Source organism: Panthera uncia, chromosome A2, assembly GCF_023721935.1.
Source record: "Panthera uncia isolate 11264 chromosome A2, Puncia_PCG_1.0, whole genome shotgun sequence".
In the NCBI taxonomy this organism is placed as follows: domain Eukaryota; kingdom Metazoa; phylum Chordata; class Mammalia; order Carnivora; family Felidae; genus Panthera; species Panthera uncia.
Genome location: NC_064816.1, coordinates 37,257,588 through 37,271,731, shown reverse-complemented (window position 1 = coordinate 37,271,731; position 14,144 = coordinate 37,257,588). Strand labels below are relative to the sequence as shown.

At 40.9% G+C, this 14,144-nt stretch overlaps 1 protein-coding gene across 7 annotated transcripts in view; it reads left to right on the top strand.

Moving 5' to 3' along the window:
- The window catches only part of FOXP1 (forkhead box P1), a 695,473-nt gene that overhangs the window by 128,434 nt on the left and 552,895 nt on the right, over window positions 1–14,144 (top strand). For 3 of the 7 annotated variants that reach the window (XM_049642704.1, XM_049642708.1, XM_049642709.1), the window contains exon 1: window positions 1,783–8,598. The exons of 2 other annotated variants lie outside the window; for them this stretch is intronic. The gene's annotated coding sequence lies outside the window, so the exon portion shown is untranslated. Of the gene's footprint in view, window positions 1–1,782; window positions 8,599–14,144 lie in introns of those variants that run through there. 2 more of the 7 variants (XM_049642702.1, XM_049642698.1) reach the window with 1 other exon arrangement.

Below are 14,144 nucleotides of genomic sequence, written 5' to 3'. Positions count from 1 at the left end.
GTCATGCTGCACAGTGTAAGGAAGTGTAGTTGTCCTTGCTGTGGTAGGTTTTATGTTGTTTGGTGTTTTTTCTTTTTGATTTATTTAATGATACAAATCTATATTTCTGATATTTGTTACGGTCTTTAAAAAATATTTTGTAATAAACATTGTCGGCAACAATGAGCTTTAAACAATGAGAACCTTGTGAATGAAATACTGCATTACTTTTTTTCTATTTTGAAGAACATTAACCACGAGCATTATTTCCATAAAATCTTTTTGACATTTATCATCCATGGCGGGGCAGGAGGTGGGGGGGGGGAGTTGTAGTAAAAACCTTGAACTTAGAAAAATCAGGAGATCCCTTTGCTGAAGTATTGCATCTTTTTCAAAATCAGTACTTACTTCAAAAAGCTTTACCAATACATAGCTGTGGAATGTGCATTTATATTTTACTCTGTGAAACATGACTTTTCATTTAGATCAAAGGACTGCTTTTCCCAATTAATACCACTCATGCTGCAGTCCAGGTTTTCTTTAGCACATACAAATGTGAATTGATAATTGTTAACGTTGTTGCACTACTAACAGAACTCCTCTACAAACAGTACACGATATCAGTTTCACCTCAGTGTCACTGAATGCTTCCAGTAGAAAATCAGTGAAGCTAATTCCAAAGTTTCAATTTTTTTCCTCCTCCAATTCATTGAATCAAAATAAAGCTCTTGGAATTTCATTCTGTTGAAGGTGAAATATCTAATATTGTTATGGATGGTATTATAAATTCTCTGAAAAGTTTAATGTTAAAGATAAATTTGTTTTTACAGTGGTGATACAAATGTAAATTCTGGTGGAGAACTTATTGGGGTTAAAAGCTATTTTTATTAGATAAAGGTACGTGTGGAACAAATACAAACTTGGAGAGGATTGTGGTGAACATATATTTTATAGTTGTGTCCAAATTGAGATTTATGTCACTTGAATAGAAACCATAGGCACCGGGGCACCTGGGTCTCTCAGTCAGTTAAGCGTCTCACTTTGGCTCAGGTCATGGTCTCACGGTTCGTGGGTTCGAGCCCCGTGTCCGGCTCTGTGCTGACAGCTCGGAGCCTGGAGCCTGCGTTGGATTCTGTGTCTCCCTCTGTCTCTGCCCCTCCCCCTACTTGTACTCTGTCTCTCTCTCAAAAAAAGTAAATAAACTTTTTTAAAAAAATTAAAAGAGAAACCGTAGAAAACCAACATTTATAGTTTATATATACACCCAGGTAACCAAATTATAAAAATTTTGTGTTGAGGCTAATATTGGATACAAACAAATACTTAAGCTGTCAGTTGGATTTTAGAATTGCTGGAGACTTTGAAACTGTTTTGTCAGTCAGTTTAAGTGTTCAGTTGTGGTATTACACTTTAGTAAATGGGTGCTCTAACTTTTGGTTGCTTTTTATTTGAAATCATCTTGTTTGAAAATTTTCATAACTCCAAAGAATGACGTGTACACAGACATATTTTTGGAGACTTTTAGCAAATTACGGTTATGGGGAAAAATGATGGCAAATAGAACAACGTTGTAATTTTTATCCCTGCAAAGGCAAGGGGATAACTGAACAAATTAAATAATGATGCTCAAAAAGTGAACAAATGTTAATTTTGAAAGTCTTAAACTATGTTTTACAGTATTTCGCCAGGAGTAGATGGGGCTTTAATTAATTTTAATTTTAATTATTTTAATCTATAATTATTTTAAGTTTTTTTTTTTTTTTTTTTTTTTTTTTTTTGAGAGAGAGAGAGAGAGAGCAAGCACAGGAGTGATGGAGGGTCAGTGAAGAGGCAGGGAGAGGGAATCCCAAGCAGGCTCCGTGCTGTCAGCTCAGAGCCCGATGCTGGGCTGGATTTCATGAACCATGAGATCATGACCTGAGCTGAAATCAGGAGTTGGATACTTCACTGGCTAAGCCACGCAGGCACCCCAGGAGATGGAGCTTTTAAATGTTTATTTATTTGTTTTTTTTTTGAGAGAGAGCATGAACAGGGGAGAGGCAGAGAGGGAGACAGAGGGTCCAAAGCAGGCTCTGTGCCTTGATAGCAGTGAGCCTGATGTGGAGCTTGAACTCATGAACTGTGAGATCTTAACCTGAGCTAAAGTTAGTGCTCAACCAACTGAGCCACCCAGGTGCCCCTGGAGCTTTTGAGTTAAGTCAAATAATAAGTTTTATACAGAAATGAAATGAAATAGATATGGCTACAATTTTACAATATCTATATTTGGCCAAACAGTCAAGGAATCATAAGGCAAATTTATTTAATGAATTTTGTTTGTGAAAAGTATTTATCAAAGAAAGGTACTCAGAATGGAGCTAAAAAGATGAGCTGAGAAGATATTTGGGCTAACATATTTATACATTTCAATACAAAATAATGAAATTAAGAATATCCTCACCTTGGGTCCCTGGGTGACTCATTTGGTTCAGTGTCCATCTTTGGCTCAGGTAATGATCTCATGGTTCATGAGTTTGAGCCCTGCATTGGGTTCTGTGCTGACTTTGTGGAGACTGCTTGGGATTCTCTCCCTCTCCCTGTCTCTACCCCTCCCCATTGCATGTGCGTGCACATTCTTTCTCTCTCTCTCTCTCTCTCTCTCTCTCTCTCTCTCTCAAATAAATAAACTTTAAAAAACAAAATATAAGAAAAAAACTTGAAAACTACAAAATTAAGAAAAAGAATATCCTCAGTTTGGTGGAATTTGTTACAACTAGTAGGTACAGTAGCACCTGTAGAGAGTATATTTTCTAATATTGTGGAGAGATAATTGCCATTTGAAGGTTTCAGGAATTCATATTTAATAGTCATAAGATAGAAGTTTGAAGAATATTACAGGCAGTTTTATGGAAATAATAAAAATATTAAGTCCACCATTTTTCCTAAAATGCTTCTAGAAACTTACTGGTGATGTGATAAAAAAGATAGTTACAGCCAAGAAACTGATTAAAGTACGGGAACATCTACAAGGAAATTATTCTGCTTTAAGTTATTGTTGATGTTAATCAGTTACCAAACAGTAAGGATGAAAAATTAGTTGATAACACTATAAAACCCTTGGCATATATAAATACTCAGGTGATCGCTGTCATTATAACTGTCATAGATTGTTAAGAATATTCTTATATTTTCATGGATTTTTATGCCTCATTCTTTGCCAGTTTCATGATGTTTTAATAATTTTGGCTTTATAGTATGTTCAGCATTGAATATTTCAGTGTCTTTATTATACTTTAAAAATTTTATTTGCTTTATTTTGTTCTACAGTTTTTCTAAACCACCTTTTGAATTTTATGTTAACAAAAGTTTTTTTGAGCATTTTGATTGAAATTCATAGTAAGTAGTCTACCTCAGAAGAATTGATATCTTTTCTGTCCATCCAGGGAAGTAGTTTAATCATCCTTTTAGTCAAGTATTTCTTTTTGTTTCTTATGAAAACTTTGTAGTTATGTCTGCGTTTAGAAAAGAAAGACATGTATCACATATCTTGCTGATTATTTTTGGTATGTAGACAGCTCTGTATTTTTGTATATTTTATATTTGGTCACCCTGTTGAACTCTCATAGGGCAAATTTTTTTTATTGTTGTATTTCAAAAAAGAAAGAATATTTGACATTCGTAGCTATCAGTATCACCTCCTTTTCCCACATATTTTTTTTCCCGCTTTATTACATTGGTTTTGCCTTAAAGAACAATGATAAATAAGAGTAGTGGAATTAATTAGTTCTTTTTTTTTAATTTTTATTTATTTATTTATTTATTTATTTATTTGGAATTAATTAGTTCTTTATGTGGCTCTCTTTCAAGCTAGACTTAATTCTTTCCAGGGCAGGACTTTGTCTTATGTCTTTCTGTATCTCCATGGATTCTGCAAAGATAGGCATTTAGAAAAGGATAAATACATGTACGATAGAATATAGCTGCCAAAAGGTAGAATAAAATAGAGGTACTAAATGCTGAGCTTTTAAACATGGGATGGTTTGGAGGTAACGTACTTGGTAAGATTAAAAATATGGAAAATTTTGGGGCATTTAATTGAATATTCCATTCTCTGAATTCTTTCTTTCTGAATTATACTAGCAGCCCAGTCATGGATGGTAGAGATCAAAAGGTTTTACAGATTTTGTTTCTGAAGCATTTTCATTCATTGAGTATCATCAGTTTTACATTTGTAGCAGTGATTTCTCCTCTTTTTTGTGTGTGTATCCCCCCCAACCCTCCAAAAAAACCCACCCAATTTTAATTAATTTTCGAAAGGAAATGGAAAATTCGTTCTATTTATTTAAACAAATAACTAGAGAGAGAATGTTCAGAAATGCGTATATTGGGCATAAACTATACCTTGAGGAACCTGGGAACACCATGCATGAGCCCCGTGGCTATAACCTCTGCCATCTGTCTGTCCAGGCCGTTGCCACATGTCCTACTATGGTGTCTGTTATCCTTCAAAGTTTTTCTTTTGACCAGGGAAATGCCACTCACTAAAGAGGAAAATAATTCTCCATGCTGTACCCTTGTCTTTGAGTAATCCCAGAAGAGTTTTGGGGGAAAGATAGTTACATGTTGTGTTCGCAATCAACAAATAAAAATCTCCTATAATTTATGTCATTTTGTTTTATAGCACACTTAACTCTTATAAATGTCTTGACATTTTATAGAATGTTTTTGTGGATAGAGCCTGATAGTTTTATGCTGTACCACTTGTTTCCTTTGGAAAAATTTATATTTATTCCTTTGAGAATCGGAGCTATAACGTGTGCCAGACTCCAGCTCTCCATTTCAGGCCTTGTTCTTGGGATCTCATTCTGAGGTGCGTAAGTATTAGCGAAAACAGGTGTCTCCGTGTTCGTTGGTAGTATTTTGCAAGTGAGCTTGAGTTTTTGTCTCTCTAGTTGTATAATTTGTCTCTTAAGAAAAATACAGCGCTCTGAAGTCTGAGAGGAAACCCGGGGGCAGCGGCTGCTCGTGGCGTCTCTTGAGGAGCCACAAAGAGAGTGTGTTGTGTGTGAAGGAGGCTTGCAAGCTCCGGTTGCATAGCAAGCCTGTTGCTCGTCCTTCAGCTCTATGCTATGGAATGGTGAAGGGCTAGTGAATATGTGCGCCCAAGTGTCCTTCTTTCCCTGGCCCCTGAATGTATGAGCCGTGGTCTGGGACTGGGCATTATAGTCTGAACCCAAACTCCAAAAGGATTAATAAAAGTGCAGTGTTTGTTTCCGTAAGTGGGATACTTACAGGTTTACAGGGCAGAATCTAGTTTCCTCTTCATGGTTTTCTTTTATTTCACAAGCTGAGTCGCCTGAGCACTTTTAGGCACAGGCTTCCATGGTTTTTTGCCTTTTATTCACTGCCTACGAAATTATTTAAAAAACATACTTGGGGTTCCCCGGGTGGCTTAGCCAGTTAAGGGGTCCCACTCTTGATTTTGGCTCGGGTCGCGATCTCCCAGTTGGTGAGATCGCGCCACACTGTCGGCGTGGAGCCTGCTTGGGGTCCTCTCTCTCCCATTCTGTCTGCCCCTCCCCTGCTTGTGTTCTTTCTCTCTCTCTCAGAATAAATAAATAAACTTAAAAAAAAATTCAAAAAACATACTTAATGGAGGTGCCTAGGTGGCTCAGTCAGTCAAGCATCCGACTCTTGAGCTCCACTCAGGTTATGGTCTCATGATTCCTGAGTTGGAGCCTTGCGTCAGGCTCTGTGGTATATAGCCCAGAACCTGCTTGGAATTCTCTCCCCTTCTCTCTCTCCCCCTACCCTACTGGTGCTCTCTGTCTCTCTCTCTTGCCCTCTCTCTGTTTCAAAATGAATTAATAAACTTAGATAAATAAATAAAAACCATAATGGTCACCTGAAGGGAACTTGTGTGTCTTGTATTGTTCTAATTGTTTTATAAATACTGGCTTACGTAATTCATTTCCTTTACGATGATTCAGTGAGGTGAGTTCTCTTATTCTTAACGGATGTGGAAACTGAGGCACAGAGAGGTCCAGTAATTTATTAGCACGAGGTCAAATAGCTAGTAAGTGGAGTGGACAGGGTTCAAACCCCCGGCAATCTTGTTCAAGGGTTTGTGCCCTTAACCAGCTCGTTGGGTGATTTAATCATTTGACTTCTTTGGGGCAGGCGTAGGGTCGTGGGGAGTTAACGGGGATCCCTCTGTAGTGGGGCTTCTTGACAGGGCTTCCAGCAAGTTCCAGTCCATCATAGAATTCAAAGTTATAGTCAGAGCTGAGAAGGGGTTCCATTCCCAGTGTTATATGTAACCTGTGAAATGAAATATGTTGGATATAGATTATTAAAGTGGATTTGTTTTAGAATTTTAAAAATCAGTTTTTAGTTAGTACAGAAGTTAAGATGGGACAAAATACCAGTTGTGGCCAAGGAAGAAACACCAGGTAGGAGAGAAGAATACTTAATTTATCATTCTCTTGGTTCTTACAGCTGTAAGTGGGAGACGTTTAGGCTGTTGCTGAGAGTTGAGGTGAATCATATATAGTCAGTGCATAGATCACATGAAGTTAAGCTTAACCTTGAAAATAAAATGTATAACTACCTTGTGGACCCTTAGCAACTCAGAAGTCAAAAATTAACTTCTTTGGTTAATACATCTCTGAGGCAGTATAGCATTGTGGTTACTTTGCCTGGCTTTGAATCCGGCCCTGCCTCTGACTAGCTAGCTGTGACCTTGGGCAAGTTACTGAGACACTCTGCCTTAGTTTCTAAATCTGTAAAATGGGTCGATTTACCTCATTAGGTTCTTGTTTTGATTAAGACAATATGAAGAAGACACTTAGTGTTTTTATATAACAGGTACTCATCAAATTACAGTGAGGATTAGTAGTACTTGATTTGTCTTTTTTTTTTACTTCATTTTCATTTCTTGTGGAGTCCTAGAGGCCTCGTCTAGTTTGAGGTATGTAGGGAAGAGAGAGGGAGGAATAAATAGAAGAATTGGAGGAAAGAAAGAGAGGATTGAATTATTATTATATATGATTTATTATAGTCTCTTGCATGATACTGTTTGGGAAAAAATGATTTTATGTCTCAAAATGAAAACTTACAGGGGTGTGTATATGTATTTTTTATTTTTATTTTTTGAGAGAGAGAGAGAGAGAGAGAGAGGGAGCACTTGAGTGGGGGAGAAGGGAGAGAGAGAATCTTAAGTAGGCTCCACACCCAACGTAGGGCTTGAACTCACAACCCTGAGATCAGGAGTCACATGCTTTACCACGTGAGCCAGCCAGGCGCCCCTATTTTTTAGTTTTAAAGTAGAGGTGGGCATCTTGCACTCCTGGCTTATTCATCCTGCACTCACATTAACCTTTAATAGGGTCAAGTTTTTTTGTTTTTGTTTTGAAAACATCCACACTAGTGGCGGTGATCAGTGGTTTCAAATAATCTGTGGGGTGCCTGGGTGGCTCAGTCATTTGAGCGTCTAACTTGATTTTGGCTCAGGTCACGGTCTCATGGTTCATGAGGTCAAGCCCCTCATTGGGCCCTGTGCTGACAGCATGGAGCCTGCTTGGGATTCTCTCTCTCCACCTCTGTCTGCCCCTTCCCCACTCGTGCGCACGTGTCCTTTCTCTCTCTCTCTCTCTCTTTCTCAAAATAAATAAACTTAAAAAAATAATCTGCAAATCACCCACATTTTCACATGCATATTTACACATGGGTGTGCCCTCCCTGCTGGAATTTCCGTCTCTTCGAAACAGAGAATGACGCGATGTTGAGAGGCCCCCACGGAAGAGGATGTGCAGAGTTGCCTCATCTCTCCCTGTTCGCTTTTCCAAGCTGCCCTTTGGCCTCTTATGAAATGGGCTGCTGTTGGCCTGGCCCCTCCCCTAGGATTAGATAAGTCAGTTTGGTTGAAGAGGCCTTTGCTGATTTGAGAAGGAAACCGTAGATCTTCTCTTCCTGCTAACATAGGTGTATACCAGGAGCTCCAGCCTGTGTTGCCTAAGTACTTCGTAAATACTAGAGGTGGTGATGACCACCAAAGAGTTGTGAAGCCCAGTAGCTGACCTGTCTTTCTCTGGGCCTTGCCAGAATGTGCTAGAATGCTTAATATGAGTCGCTGCTGCTAAGCAGCCAACCAGGCATTTGGTGGAAGAAGGTTTTGGGTAATTGTGTCAGAAAAAGCTCTCGTTGAGGACTTCTGGTGTGTCTAGTTCACGTTCATCTCTGCCTGATGCCCCAGGAGTAGCAACTTGCCTTTGGATATCGCAGAAGGAAGGAGATACGTGTATTGCTTCTTGATTGTGGCTTTGAGCGGCCCTGGCTGGAGAGCTGGACTTTCTTGGAGGCATTCAGAGCCACGTAAAAGGATGCTGACTTGGGTGTACACGAACACTGTGGCCCATGTTGCACATCTGGGCCTCACCCTCGCCCCACCCCAGCCACACACCTGGATAAAGCCTGAAATGTTTGTCTACCCGCCAGGCACTCCTGTCCTGACACAGAGAGCGTGTTCTCTGAGCTGGTTGTTGGCAGCTGTTTCGTTAGGTTATAGGTTGGGAGTTCTCGCAGTGTCACAACGGCAGACGGATTGGGAGTCCTCAAGGTGTCACAACACAGGGGGAAAGGGTAAGATCATAAACTGCCTGGGAGAGGGGGGTGGCCTCATCTGAACTGGCTTAGAAGCCTGTAATTGTTAGTTTATGTAAAACCCAGATATATTAAATTACCCTCAAACCCTTTTGCCTCTGATTAGAGTTTTATTTCCTAACACTGACAGAAAAGAAGAGGCATGTTGGGATTCAGCCCTGAGTGTTTATTTCTAGACTTTGCAACTTGTTTTGTCTTTACAGCAAGCAGTTTCCTTCCTCCCTCCACCCCCCTGTCGGTGTTTCTCTTCCACCCCTCTGCCTGTTCATCTCTCCCTTCTTTCCCTCCCTCCCTTATTTCCTTCCTTTTCTGAGCTCATAATGGAAATGGATACTGAAATTTTCTTTATAGCATGGGGCTCCATTAGTGCCGGGGTGGCCCTCGCAGGATGAATGCCCATCCCTGAATCCTTGCCCAGGTCAAGAGAGGGCTGCAGACAGTCCGCAGCTCCGTGATGCTGCTCTCCATGAGCCCCTTAGAGATGGGCGGAGGAGCTTCTGTCCTCTGGGTGAGCTGGCAGTGGCCGTGGTGCTAGTGACCATTGATGATATGGGAAGGCATCGGGGATGTGCCTCGCTGCCTTGGGGCGTCTCTTCAGCGATATGTGGGTGGCCAGGTAACTTTGATTCTGCTGGCTGGACTGTTTCACCCTTGAGGGCCCCCTGCATCGTCAGAGTGAAGTGTGTGTCCGTGTGTGACTGATGGGTCAAAGGTCCAACTGTCCAACGTCAAAAGTCTCCTTAAAGGGACCTTATGAAGAACCGCGTGGAATTTGTAACTTGATCACAAAATTAGTACCATTAAGGCCCTGAGAATAGCTCTTTGGGTTGGTAGGTCACACGTTTTTAAGCTCAGTTAATGAGCACATCTTTAGTCTTTACAAGATTCACCAGGTATATTTGGCTAATGTTAACTTTTTTCTTGGCTGCCCAGCCCTCTTGCTAATGAGGCCAAAGTGGGAATTCCTGAGTCTCATGGACCAGTTACCTTCACGCTCTTTCCTGGCCGCTGACTGTTACCCGAACCAGCTGGCTTGTGGATGTCTGCCCTTGGATGTTGGATTGGGGGAGGGTGTCATGCAAGGTGCTGTGTGGATTTGCACAAATCCATAACTGCTCCTGGGGAAAACCCTTACACGTATTCCCCCCACCAAGGGTCAATTGCATTGTCTCCACTTCTGAAAGACAATAGAGTTGATTAAGGTTAACTGGAAAATGCTGATGTTGGCTGGAAATTTGGACTTTTGCCAGAACATACACACCATTTAAAGCCATTTGGGGAAAAACATGCCATGGTTCATTGGTAGAAGAGCTTAGGGGGAATAAAACAGTGGAAACCAACAAGGAGAGAATGATTACTTTTAAATACACAGCAGTGAACATGGTTGTGGCAGTAGCTTAAAAATATGTTTTCTAGGAACATTCTGTTTTCCAGAACCTTAGAATGGACCATATCAAGTGTGGGTTGTAGGTGTTTTAGACTCTTAACTCTTGGTTCCTACGTATTGCCAAAATGATGGGCTCTGTAAGTTAATTTTGTATTATAATTAATTATTAAGAAATTGAATATTAAATAGAAATTTGCCATCCCTGGAAACTTTTTGGGTTTTAAACAAACACTGAGGAACATACAATGTTCTGGAAGATAAATATTTGCATAAAGCAGTTCAGTCCTTCAACATGTGTATTTCTTAAAACAAACAAAAACCCCAGCAATATTTACCGTAACAGTAATTTGCAAAGTAAAATGACAGTAATTTTGAAATCCTGTGTTACCCTGATTCACTGATTTTCAAAAGGATTCACAGTTTGTAATGATAAATCTGCAATAATGAGCTTTTGGGAAAATCATTATTTTGCTCAGATTTGGGGAGTTCTAGCACTGCCTTTGTTGTGAATCAGTATTTTCTAAGAAAAGAAAATCAGGCCCAGAGTAATAGTGACTTGCCCAAGGTCACCCAGCCAGAAAGTAAGTGGCAGTGATTTGGTGAAAACCAGTACTCCTGACCCTCAAGCCGGTGGTATTTCCATGACAGCTTGCTCATTTTAGTGTGTGTGTGTGTGTGTGTGTGTGTGTGTGTGTGTGTGTGCATGTTTGAATGTGCATACATATATGTGTGAATAAAAGAACTATTTTGCTTTCTTTTAACAAACTGGTTATAAGCTCAGCGGCTTGTAACTATTTTTCCTCATCCTTCCAAGGAGCAAATTTAGCCTCTTGCTTCAGAGTCCTAACATCTTTTGGTACCTGTGGATATAGAAGTGACAGTCTTTTCCTTACCTCGTAAGCTCTTTAGAGCAAGGTAAGATTACAATCATAAGCTTAAACCGGGTGGGGGTGGGGGCTCTTATTATCTTTCTTGTCTACTGCCGTTCCCTTGAAAATAGTTATTACCGGAGTTTCACTTAAACATGTGGTAACTTACAAATGTTGTGGTTTATAAAATACGTAACAATTTGGTTTTGCCTCTTTTTTCTCTCCTCTTTCTTCATGATCGTATTTTGCCTATTTTAATGTGCACACAGCTGACTACATTATTTTTAGAGAGATCACCCCATTTATAAAAATTGAGTGATCTTTAATTTGTGTTGGACTTTTAAGGATTGTCTGGCCTTTTTTCCTCAATGCAGAAGTAAGGAGAGTTTCAGGTTTGGATTTTGTAAATGTGCATTTTTGCTGTTAATGTGCTGCAAAGGGTCTCATTTCCACCCCACCCACCCCCCCCTTTTTTTTTTTTTTATCAAACTGTGTTCACTTGTACTTCGCGTATTTTTTCTTCCTGCTTTTTCTTCATTCCTTTTTTAAAAAAAATTATTATTTTGCTGTTCCATTTTTTTCCTTTTGCTTCTTTCCATTTCTGTACTTTTTTTTCTATGTCTTTTAGGAAAATGAAGACTGAAATATATGTAAGTGACCAAAGCTATAGTGGTTAAAAACCGATAAAAGTAATTACACCTTCCTGGGTCTCTCAGTCCATGCATTTGGCCCTTCCATACAGTTGGTAATGGAACCCAAGAGTTTGCTTTATCTTCCCAGCTAGACAGATAGCACAGGCTAGGTGTCAGCCTCGAGTGCACTATACTCCCCTTTTCCTGAGGCTATGCCCCAATTAAGTGCTCAGGAAATCCAGATTAAAATCCAGTTGATGAACAGTGGATGCATTAGAAGCCAGGGAAACAGCTGGCCGCATAGATGTAGCTGATATATTTTTGTTGCAGTCACATACAAGAGAAAATAAAAAATAAATAGCTTTACATTTTTTGAAAAGTCCCCTTCGCCATATTTCAGCCCCAATTTTGCTAAAAGACTGTTGTGGAAAAGGAAAGTAATACATGTATATATGTGTGTGTGTGTGTATGTGTATGTGCGTGTGCGCGCGCATACACACACTGTATATAGTAAATAAGATAATCTCATGTCTTGACATAACAGTTCCAGAAGAGAACCACTTCAAACATATGGATTTTTACTGACGATCACTTGTACCTTTATGTGGTGGTCTAAGGTTTCTGGCACTTTCTTTGTTAGTCAGGCTGGTGCAGTTGAGTGAACCAGAGAGAAGTGAAGCAGTCTGACTGCTCCGGGCACAGAGTTACGGGGGACACGGGCAGGTCGTGCTCAGATTTCCTGTGTGCCTGCTTGTCCGCTCTGTTGGAGGCGGAGACTAGGCGGATCTCATGTCTCAGACCAGACTTGCCTGGCCACATCTGCCACCTCGCAGATATCGCTAGTCATACGCACACCCTTGAAACCGAGCTCCTTAGGGGCATCACCACACAGCATAGCGCGCTGTGGCCCAGTGGCTCACCGGGGCTGTGCCGACCACGTTGGGGATGATGACGCTCAGAGGCCCCTGAGACACGGTGCAGCGGGAGTCGCCACCGTGCACAAGCGGAGATGGGTGCCCATTTCACCCCGATTCTCCTCGATGATCCCTTTTCAAGTGGAAATTTTGCAAGTCGACTTCTGCAGCATGCGTAGCACAATTTGGCTGACAGCAGTTTCTGGCAAAAGAAATAACCAAATTATTATTCAGTCATGGGTTTTTAACAGCCGCAAAGCAAGTGGATGTTAACTAAATGATGCAATTTATTCCCTTCCCTCTTATTGCCAGCTTGCCTATTACAGAACGACTGCCAGTTTTCAATAAGTGGTACCCAGATGGTACTCGCATGCCGCCCACTTGGTTACAGAGCCGAAGCGGGGAATAACTCGGCAGACACTACAAGCTGTGGGTCAATTGAGGGGGAATGCCTGTTGCTTCACAGTTTTGCATATGTAAATCTGTTAATGTTATGTCAGTATTGTGCGGGCTAAACACAAGCATTGCCTTTCTCTGGGGGCCCAGCTGAACTTGGACCACAGCCCAGTTATACCGAGGCTCGGAGAGCGGAGCCGCGCTTTGAGGAGGCTGCACAGCCTGCTTCCCCCCACTCCTGCCTCAACGCTCTCGCGTTATCCGCAGCCCAGGTTGGATGCAGGAAGTGTCTGCCATAGGCTGACTCCATAATAGGACAGGCAGGCCCGGTTTTATGAGGTTGGATGCGGAGGGTGGAGGAGTGTGAGCGTGTGTCTATTTTTAGGCCAGCCTTCAAGACAGTTCCTTTGGCCCAGCCTGCGCCTGCCTGCCTCGCTCACACTCTCCTCTGTGTGTCTGCCACACTTCTGCTCTCCATTTCATCAACTGCAGATGTGGCACACAGCCGTCTTAGAAAAGTCATGAACTGTGTCGTCTGCGAGGCTTAACAGCCAACATCTGCTGCAGCGGGCTGGAGGGAGAGGCCGGGAAATCATTTTCGGGAATGCATTCAAGTGCGGCAACCTAGCCTCTTCCTTGGCCTGTGCAGACAATTATTTTACACTAATTGCATCAAGATAGCAGCTATAAAAACGAGATTCGAATCGCTCCCCCCCCCCCACCCCTCTCGTGAAAGTTGCAGTTGCAAAGGGTAGTCCTTTCTTCTTTTTATTGTGGTTTGTTTCTTGTTCTCAAAAGCTTATTACATTGGGTGCAAACAACAACAAAAATGCTATAAAAAGGCAAGAATCATAATACGCTTAAGAGCTAAAAAGACCTATGGTGTTGGTTTAACCAATGAAAATATTCCTGCAGGTATTGTTAAATTTATGTGCCATATGAAAAACATTAAGGGTGTTGTTTTTTCATGGAGGAAAATGTTCATCGTCGAGCCATTTTGTAAATTATTTTAATGCTGCATTTCTGCTTAAACCTCGTGATTTTGATATATAAACCGGTTTAATGTTTTCTGCACAGACCCTGGCTTTTCTTAAATTTTATATATTGGAAAGCCCGTGTTTGTATTGGACCTTCTGGTTTCTTTCATATTGAAAATACGTCTTGCGTGGCCCAATGCCATGTGGCGAAGGAAAAGTTTGATGAGAGTCAAACCTTGAGTGTTGATTTTTGAGTCCTAAAAACTAGGCAGGGCTGTGTTAATAAATATGTAGAAGTCTTTTTTTTTTTTTTTTATGGTTTGTTTTTTAAACAGGAGTAGTTGGATAAG